Source organism: Choloepus didactylus, chromosome 20, assembly GCF_015220235.1.
Source record: "Choloepus didactylus isolate mChoDid1 chromosome 20, mChoDid1.pri, whole genome shotgun sequence".
NCBI classification, from domain to species: Eukaryota; Metazoa; Chordata; class Mammalia; order Pilosa; family Megalonychidae; genus Choloepus; species Choloepus didactylus.
Window position 1 is genome coordinate 61,097,221 of NC_051326.1, and position 9,741 is coordinate 61,106,961.

Sequence of the window (9,741 nt, forward strand, 5' to 3'; positions counted from 1 at the left end):
ATTTCAACATTTTTTCATAAACAGTAACAAATGTCCTATACCAACACTATGAGTCAACAATTGAGGGGGGCTGGTTAGGGATAGGGGAGGATTAGAGTTTCCTTTTCTTTTTTTCTTTTTTCATCTTTCACTTTATTTCTTGTCTGGAATTATGAAAAGTTTCCAAAAATTGAACAAAAATTAAGTGTGGTGATGGGTGCACAATTGTATGAGGGTACCCAGGGGCAAGTGATTGTACACTTTGGATCTTTGGATAATTGTATGTTCTCTGAACAATCTCAATAAAAATGAAGAAAAAAAAAAAGTCACTGACTTGGCTATTAAATATACTGACTTGGCTATTAAATATACTAACAATGTGAGTCTTAAGAAATTTCATCTTAGTTTTAAGGAGTACACAATAGTAAGCTTTGAAAACCACCACTGTGTTGACATCCTTCAAAATCAGAATTCTCTTATGCATGAGTTTTACTTAGTGCAAACTTATCCTAATTTGAAAGTGACAAATATCTACCTTCTTCAGCTAAAATTCATGTAACATAAAATTAACCATTTTAAAGTGTATAATACAGTGACATTTAGTATATTCTAATGCTTAGATTTGTGAGTAAATAACATAGTTAAAATTAACACAATGTTAGGATTCTAATATCTCTAGTAATAAATTTTTCAACATTTATTCAACTACGTTAGCATTGCAGGAAAAATTAATCATTAACATTAATAAAAGTATATATATAGGGACACCATCCGCCCTCTCCTTTCAGTCTCCCATATGGCTCAGCCAGGACTGACCTGTCGCCAACTTATCCGAATTGAAGTTTCCAATATTTAGCATACTCATTTCAGTATTGCAGATGCTGCCGCCCTTTTTCTGAATTATCTCCAGAAACAATCCAGAATACATTTTAAAAATCCTGCAGCATGCCAGGATGTCGAGGAGGAAAACCCCTTGATGAATGGATTTTCTGGTAAAACAAGTTTTGCTACAATATTACAAGAGAAAGAATAATCCACACAGGAATAATGCAGAGCAAGAAGTTCAGTGTTCGCTGTTTGAGAAACCACCTCGAGGAGCCACCGGCGGGTGCGAGGAGGAAGCTTTATACTGGCTGCGGGTTGGCAAGATATCCCGGAGCCGCGAGCGCCTGCCCAGTGGGTGCCGCAAGGAGGCAGCGCCAGGACCCGGGAGACTGAACCCCGAGTCCTTTCCGGGGCGGCCGACTCAGCCCGGATTGGAAAAGGTGGGTTCGCACCCGCGGAAGGGCTCTTTTCACCACCCCCAGCCTTCTGGCCAATCCCGCGGGGAAGCTTAGGATGCTTCACTATGGGTTTCTCCGTGGTCCAAATGATTCCCCCTGGAGGCCCCGCCTGTCTGCGTCTTCCCCTCCTCCGTCCCACCGACCCTCTGCCCAGTCCAGTCAGGAGACGTCCACAGTTTGTTGATGCATTTTGGGGGCTCAGTGAGAGTGACCTATGCAGATCACTGCCAGCTGGAAGCGGCACAGGCGGAGCCAGTGTTCCAGCCCAGGCTGCAGACGGCTGCAGGGATCACAAACCCAGCAGGGGGATTATTATGCACAGGGGTGGCTGAGGTCCCCTCCTCCACCGTATGCTCCTTGGAACTTACCACAGGGAATCCCTGCCAGGTGTTCACTGGAGGGGGTTTCCTTGGAATGGGTAAAGAAACCTATTTTGTTTTTCAGTCTGTGACTTTCTCCCATTGCTACTACTATAAAAACTGAACATTGTCCCCAGTCCATAAAAAATTAACAAATTAAACAGAATTGCAAAGCTTATTTTACACTGACAAACTGAACCATGTTCCTGAAAAGTTTCCAATCATGGGATCTGATCCATAGCCCAGCACCTTGACATCCATAATGCCCCACCCTACAAGGTATAATGTACTTAGGAGCTGCACTGCTTGAGTATTGGTCTCCACCTGTCACTGTGTCTGGAGTGTATCTTAAGTCCTCTGCCTCTCTGTCACCATCAATATAAAAAGAGAAAGGAAAACTAACCCTGACACTGAGGGCTATTGTGAGGTTCCCAAGGGAACAAATTAAAGAACTCAGAAAAATACCCATGCTTTTAACTTTTTATGATCCATTCTGACTTTAAAAAAACCATATGATAAAGTTTCAGAGTAACACATTGCAAGAAAAGGTCCTGCTCAATTCACTGTGCCGCAATTCTAACTTCATAGGTGCCATTTATGGGGTTCATTCATATTTTTCCATCTTTCTCTTTGTAGTGGTCACGAGGCAAACGAAATCACTTGACCACATTACTGATATAGGTGTGGGAAATCAGAGTGAGGATTTCCAGTGGGAAGGAGCTGAGAAAGTGTGAATGAATAATCAACTTAAATACTATTTATAAAACCTACACATACAGCAGAGTGTTACTTTAGGAACATGTTGGGTCCATAGCCCAGGACTAAACAGTCAAAACAATATTCTACTAGCCCTTGGAACTTCTCTCTCCACTCCTCAGTTTTAACTATGAACTCCAAGTTGCCAAGATAATCTGCTTTCATTTCTTTGACTTGGCTGCTCCCAAGGAAAAGAGATACTAGAATGTCTACCTCTATGTCAGTGATTTTCAAATGGTTTGGAGGCATATTAGGATAAATGAGAGATGGGGTTTGCCCCACTGCTCAGTGTTCTCAGATATCCTTCAGTTTTCCAACTGCACCCTAGGGCTGCAGTAATTGAAGAAAGCCCTTAAAAGGGAAAAGGGCCTGGGGCTATATCAAAAGCTCCAACTTAAGCTTCTAGCTTTATTATCTCTGCATTTGAATAAATTGATTAAAATCAGCTATTGGATTTAGGGACAACTGCAAGGCATTTCAGGTATAAAATCGGCCTCCATTCTATAGCAGACCATTCACTGGAGATACAAGAACAGAGTTAGAGCCTTTTCTGGAACCTACAGTAAACTGCCTTCACAACTTTCCATCTGGGCTCAAGAACATCCTAAGGAATTGTATTAGTTAGGGTTCTCTTAGGAAACAGAACCAACAGGAGATAATCTGTAAATACTTGACATTTCTATGAGAATTATCTCACATGACTATGGGGATGGATAAATTCAAATTCTGTAGCGCAGGCTGCAAGCTGGGAATCCTGATGAATGTTTTTGAGGAACTGCCATGGAGAAGTTGGCTGGCTGAGGTAGAGATGATTGCTGAAATCATCACTTTTCCTTTAAAGGACTCCAACTGATTGGATGGCATTTCTCTCACTGATGAAGGCAATGTCCTCAGTTGATCGTAAATGTAATCAGCCATAGATGCAATCAACTTCCTGGTGATTTAACTCCATGAAATATCCACAGTAACAATCAGGCCAGTGCCAGCTTGAAAAAAAAACAGGACACCAAAACCTGGCAAAGTTGACCCATGAACTTCACCATCACAAAAATACAGAATGTAATACTATGAACTAATCACTGCAGGTCAATAATTCATATGCTAAACGGCCACATGAAAGGTAACCCTGATGCATACACCTCCATGGCTGAACTACTTTAATCAGGGCATGCAGACACCCACCTCCACCAGAAACTAACCACTAGAACGGAAATTCATTTGGTGTTTCACACAAAGTGGCCTTAGTGGTGAAATATTTGGGAATGAGGCTGGTCCTCAGAAGTCTTCACATATACCTCTACTTATGGACTTTCCACAGTCACTCTGAGAAATGTTCAAGGATGGCTGCGAGGGGAGGTAGGGGGATGGACTGCCCCTATAAACTGGACCCTGTTAGCCTGCAAGTTCCTACAAAGAACCTGGAAAGGAGGCTCCAAAACTGTGGTCTTTGCAGGACTCTGGGATAGAGGCAAGGGCAGATGGGATACCAGCTTTGGCTTTATATACACAAAATGTGAGGGTTTTTGTTGAAAATGAAAAAATAAAATGAAAAATGGTAGATTATTCCAAAGATACTTGTAGTTGCCACAAGATCAGCTAGCTGCATATACTATAATGTACAGGATACACTGTACAATATGAATGCACTGTCAAGACCTCCCTGCTACACTCACAGCTGAGCCACTTGGAATTGTGAAGTTCGAATGGTAAATAGCTTTACTAATACTTAAAGTCTGATTTTATTCAGAATACTACAAAGAGGAAATAAAAAGCAACTGATGGAGGCTGATGTGCCAAAGATCCCTTGCAGTACTGACTAAAATCCCTGCCTCTACAGGAAAGGGGGAACTGTGATAAACAGCTCATGCTGACACCAGCAAGTCTGCTTATACAAACATCCTGCCTGCACAGTTTTTGCAGATTCATGATCCATGACCCAAGGACATCCTGCCCCAGGTAACTGACATGGCTCAGATCTTCCTTGCTAGCCCCTCTCCCTGTTCCCGCGCACCCTTTCTTCATTCAAGCAGCCAAATAAATTGCTTTCCCACCACTTTGCCTTGAGCAGCAACTTTTGTTTTGTTCTGCTCCATCTGCATGCTTCTGAGCTCAATAAACTTACCCTGCACTTTGGTTTTCAGAGTCTGTACATTCTGTTCTGAACTCAACAGAATGAAAGCCATGAAGTAAGGAGTGGTGCACTATAATACAGAGATGAGTTTTGTTCTTTTCCTCTGGTATGAAATTTCACTTCATAGCACTTTTACAGAACCTAGGGTAGAGATGGCACAGAGATTGAAAAAAAATTAACGTATAGGTTTATGTATATGCATATATGGATGAGACTGTACACTATATATGTGCCTTGTTAGTGTAAATAGATAGGTAAATAACCCAATATATATGGGCTTGTATATATTTATGGATTTTGAACCCAAAGAGTGAATCATTAGTATAAGAGGAGAGCTTGCCTTTTTAAGATGAGGAGTATAAAAAAGGTCATTTTCATTAGTGAAAGGATGGGATTTCAAATTTTCACCCTCCAAGTGTAACTGAGGATAGCTGGACCACCCAAGTCATGTCTGGAGCTTTCTCTCTCAAGGTTCTTCCTGACTTGGCCATGAAAGAAAAACTGGAAAGGCTCTTCCTGACATGGAGTTAAACACTCACTATTTGTGGCTGCATTGCCTGGGTTTCAAGGCCAGATCTGCCACTTCTTAGATGAGCCCCTCTGGGCAATTTGCTTGTCCTCTGTTCCCTCCATTTGCTCTTCAGAAAGTGGGATTGTTGGTAACAGTGCACAACTCAGAGAGTTGGTATGAAGTGTAATACTTTGAAAAAATCCTGGCACAATCCACTTAAATGATAGATCATTATCTTTAATTCTCAAAGCAATCTTGACAGAAGATCATAGATCACAACTTTAGAGATAAATGAAGGACCCATCTCTCATAAGCTCTCTCACTCCATTCACATTGGGATCATACCTTAATGTTAAGGGCCATTTGCTGCCTTTACCAATGCCTGTCTCTGCTTATTATTTACATTTTACTGTCCTCTTCACTGCTACACATTTTCCTGTTTCTTTGGTAAACAGACTGACTACACCCTCCTATACGACCAGACTATTTGTACAAATACCTGTGTGACTGGGCATGGCCGAAGCTGTGTTTCCTGTACCCTCACTTTGCTGGGTAAATTCTGATTCAATATGGACTGTGTCCCCCACTCCTTCTGCAGCAGAGGACTCCCCCAGCTGCCACAGTGTTCAGCCATCTCCCAGTGCACTAACTCATGCTGCTCCAAAGTTAAGGATGGAAGATGGAAGGAAAGAGATAAAGGCAGGAAAGATCTTACTCACACAGTACACTTGTAATCTATTATTGATGAACTTTTGGTGCACCAGTGCCTGATGTCAAATATTTTATGGAACAGTCATAATAGTTAAAGGGGTCATTCAGAGACCGTCTGAAGGAACCATTTCTCAGTATCCATTGCCTACAGTTCCCTAATAGGGGACATGTGGTGGCCTGAAGATGTATATACCCCAGAAAAACATGTTCTTAAATATAATCCTTTCCTGTGGGTGTAAACCCATTGTAAGCAGGACCTTTTGATGAGGTTATTTCAGATAAGGAGTGTACCCCCTCAATCAGGGTGGATCTTAATCCTATTGTTGGAGTTCATTATAAGAGAATGAAATTCAGACAGAGAGAGAAAGCCACTTAAAGCAAGAGGCTGAACATCAGTGAAAACTGCCAGATAAGGGAGAGACAGCAGGAACTGCCATACCTTGCCATGTGCTGGAGGAGCCGCAATAACTGGCAGGCAGCCCCAGATGCCACACTCTGGGAAGAAAGCATCATCTTTGATGATGCCCTGATCTGGACTTTTTCTCAGCCTCTAACCATGAGCAAATAAATTCCCATTGTTTAAGTTGACCCATTTCATGGTATTTGCTTCAACAGCCAACGAAACTAAAACAGGACATTTTGGTTTTGGCCAGCCAGTCACAGTTCTCTCCCCAGCTGTTGTCTTCCAGTGTATACTCCACACACTGGGGTAGCCTCACCCATCAGGCAGTCTCTGAAGAACCCTTCACTTGTTTGGGGGTGTGGTGAAATATCACATCACTCCAACAGCTCTCAAGGTAAAGAAATCCCTACAGTCCAACCTTCTATTAGTCCTCACTCCTACCTCCCAGTGTAGTGTGGATCTGAGAATGAGGTAAATCAGGGAAAAAGTGGTTTGACAATCTCTTAGCATGTCCTGCCTGGAAGTTACAGCGTCTATTGCTCTGCTTAGAGTCACTGATGAAATCCTTAAATGACAGGATAAGTAAAACTCAAGAACTTGAGGTATATGTTTGCAAATTTATTTGTGTTTAATTGTTAATGATGTCCTTTTATTAATTTAATAGTTGTCATGATTATCATTATTTTCTTTCTTTCATTATTTCTCTTTCTTTTGCATCTTCTACTTTTTCTAGATTAATCATACCAAAGATTCTGTCCTCATCAGATTTTTAAGTTTTTATATTTTGCAAACTACCTTGTTTTTGTTCCCTATTTCAGAGATATGTATACTTTTATTCATTACTTATTTCATTCTTGCAATTCTGTATTTACTCTATCCTATTTTTTGTATATTCTTGAGTTCAGTTGTTTTTTTGTTTTTTTTTTTTCAATATTCCTTGTACCTGGTTAAATATATTCAACATATAAGTTCTACCTTGGCTAAATCTCACAAACATTGACACATAGTGGCTTCATAATCATTCAGTATTTCATAATTTCCCATATAATTTTCTCTTTAATAAAATTGATACTTATTTTAGATTCCAAATACACAAAATTTTTAAACTACCCTTTTGTTATGGATTTTTAACTTTACTGAATTGTGGTTAAAAAAAAAAAAGTCTTAACATTCCCAAATTTTTTGAATTTATTGAGGCTTCTGTTGGGCCCTTGTAACATGGAATCTCCCCAGGTATGAATTTAAAGAATATTTGTTTTCTGTTGAATATATATTTGTACATAAGAGCTAAATAATAATAATAATAAAGGTACCATCAATGCCATTTTTGCGTCCATGGTTACATTCTTCCCCCTTTGGTGAGACTGTTTACTCTCTTGCCCTTTGTCCTTGGCTAATGCAGGCTTGTCACAGGCTGTTTAGAGGTTCTAGGCTCTGGGCTGCTGCATTGCCCCTTTGTCAAAAATCACTTGAGCATATTAGTGTGGATATATTTCTGGGTTCTCCATTCTGTTCCACTTATTAACATGTATATCCCAGCACCCATACCCAACAGCCTTGATTTTCTATATAATAAGTACTCAAATCAAGGAGATGTGTTCCTCTCACTTCATTCTACTTTTTAAAAATAGTCTTTGCTTTCTAGTTCATTTTTCATTCCACATAAATTTTAAAATATTCTTGTCTATGTCATCCAAAAAAACCTTGTTGGAATTTTGATGGGAGTTGTCTTAAACCTGTACATTTCAAATTGAGAATTTTTATCTTTATTTTGTTGATCCTTCCATTCCAAGGTAAATCATTTAAATGCATAACCCATACAAAAGGCATGTTTTTAAAAATATCAACCTGAACACATCAATTCCTTGCTTAAAAGCAATCAGTGTGGGAAAAGGTGGAGAACAATATGGCGGATGGCAAGGAGCCAGAGAAGAAAAGAAGGAGAAGACAGGAGCTGCTGCCTGAGAAAGTGACTGCTGATGGTGGGTGTGGGGACACTGGAGACTGGGAAGGTCGCTGCAACCATGTAAAGAAGTTCTTCGAGCGATCTGGACTCTTCACACACCCTGATTTTGAACCAAGCACTGAACCTCTGCAGTTTTTGTTCATTACCTGTAAAATTCTAGTCATTGGAGATGGCGGCTTAGGATGTTAGCTCCTGAAAAATTTGGCATTGTCTGGTTTTAGACAGATTCATGTCATAGACATGGACACTACAGAGGTTTCCAATCTAAATGAGCAGTTTTTATTTAGGCCTAAAGACATTAGAAGTCCTAAAGCTGAAGTTGCTGCTGAATTTCTAAATGTAAGAATTCCTAATTGCAATGTAGTTCCATATTTCAAGAAGATTCAGGATTTTAATGACACTTTCTATTGACAATTTCATATTATTGTATGTGGACTGGATTCTATCATTGCCAAAAGATGGATAAATGGCATGCTGATATCTCTTCTAAATTATGAAGATGGTGTGTTAGATCCAAGCTCCATTCTCCCTTTGATAGATGGAGGAACAGAAGGTTTTAAAGGAAATGCCAGGGTGATTCTACCGGGAATGACTGCTTATACTAAATGTACACTGGAACTTTATCCACAACAGGTTAATTTTCCCATATGCACCACTGCATCTATGTCCAGGCTACGAGAACACTGTATTGAGTATGTAAGAATATTGCAGTGGCATAAGGAACAAACTTTTGGAAAATGGGTTCCATTAGATGGAGATGATCATGATCATTCAGTGGATTTTCCAAAAATCCCTACAGAGAGCATCACAATATAATATCAGGGTTGTTACGTACAAACTCAAGGTGTTGAAAAATGAATCATTCCTGCAGTAGCTTCCACAAATGCCGTCATTGAAGCTGTGTGTGCCACTGAGGTATTTAAAATAGCCACAATGCATATATTCCCCTTAATAACTACTTGGTATTCAATGATGTAGATGGGCTGTACACACATACATTTGAAGCGGAGAGAAAGGAAAACTGTCCAGCTTGTAGCCAGCTCCCACAAAATGTTCAGTTTTTTCCATCAGCTAAACTACAAGAGGTTTTGGATTATCTAACCAACAGTGCACCTCTGCAGGTGAAATCTCCAGCCATCACAGCCATGTTAGAGGGGAAAAATAGAACACATTACTTACAGTCAGTAACCTCTATTGAAGAGGGAACAAGGCCAAAACTCTCTAAGATACTGAAAGAATTGGGACGCGTTGATGAGCAAGAACTGGCAGTTGCAGATGTCACCACCCCACAGAGTGTACTATTCAAACTTCATTTTACTTCTTAAGGAAAATAAATCTGAACATAAGAGAAAACCCATTGAAATATCACTTTGTGGATGCTAAGAAATTTAATTGATTTCACTTTTAGCATTAATGTTGCTGGAATTTGACTTTTTTAACATATAAAAAACCATTTTTTTAAACTTTATAATGTTCCCTTGAAGACAGATTTGGGGGTTGGTGCTTGTAAGCATTTATAATAGCAATATGCAAAATGATGCCTGGAGAAAAAGAGGATGAGCAAATGTATTATTTCTCTTAGAAGAGGAGGCAAACACCCTCTTAGGTATGTATGTTGTTATTACGGTCAAAGAACGTGTTC

At 39.9% G+C, this 9,741-nt stretch overlaps 1 pseudogene; it reads left to right on the top strand.

Annotated features, from left to right (window-relative positions):
• Nucleotides 1-8,039: 8,039 nt before the first annotated feature.
• LOC119516832 lies at nucleotides 8,040-9,424 on the top strand (annotated as a pseudogene).
• The last annotated feature ends 317 nt before the right edge of the window (nucleotides 9,425-9,741 follow it).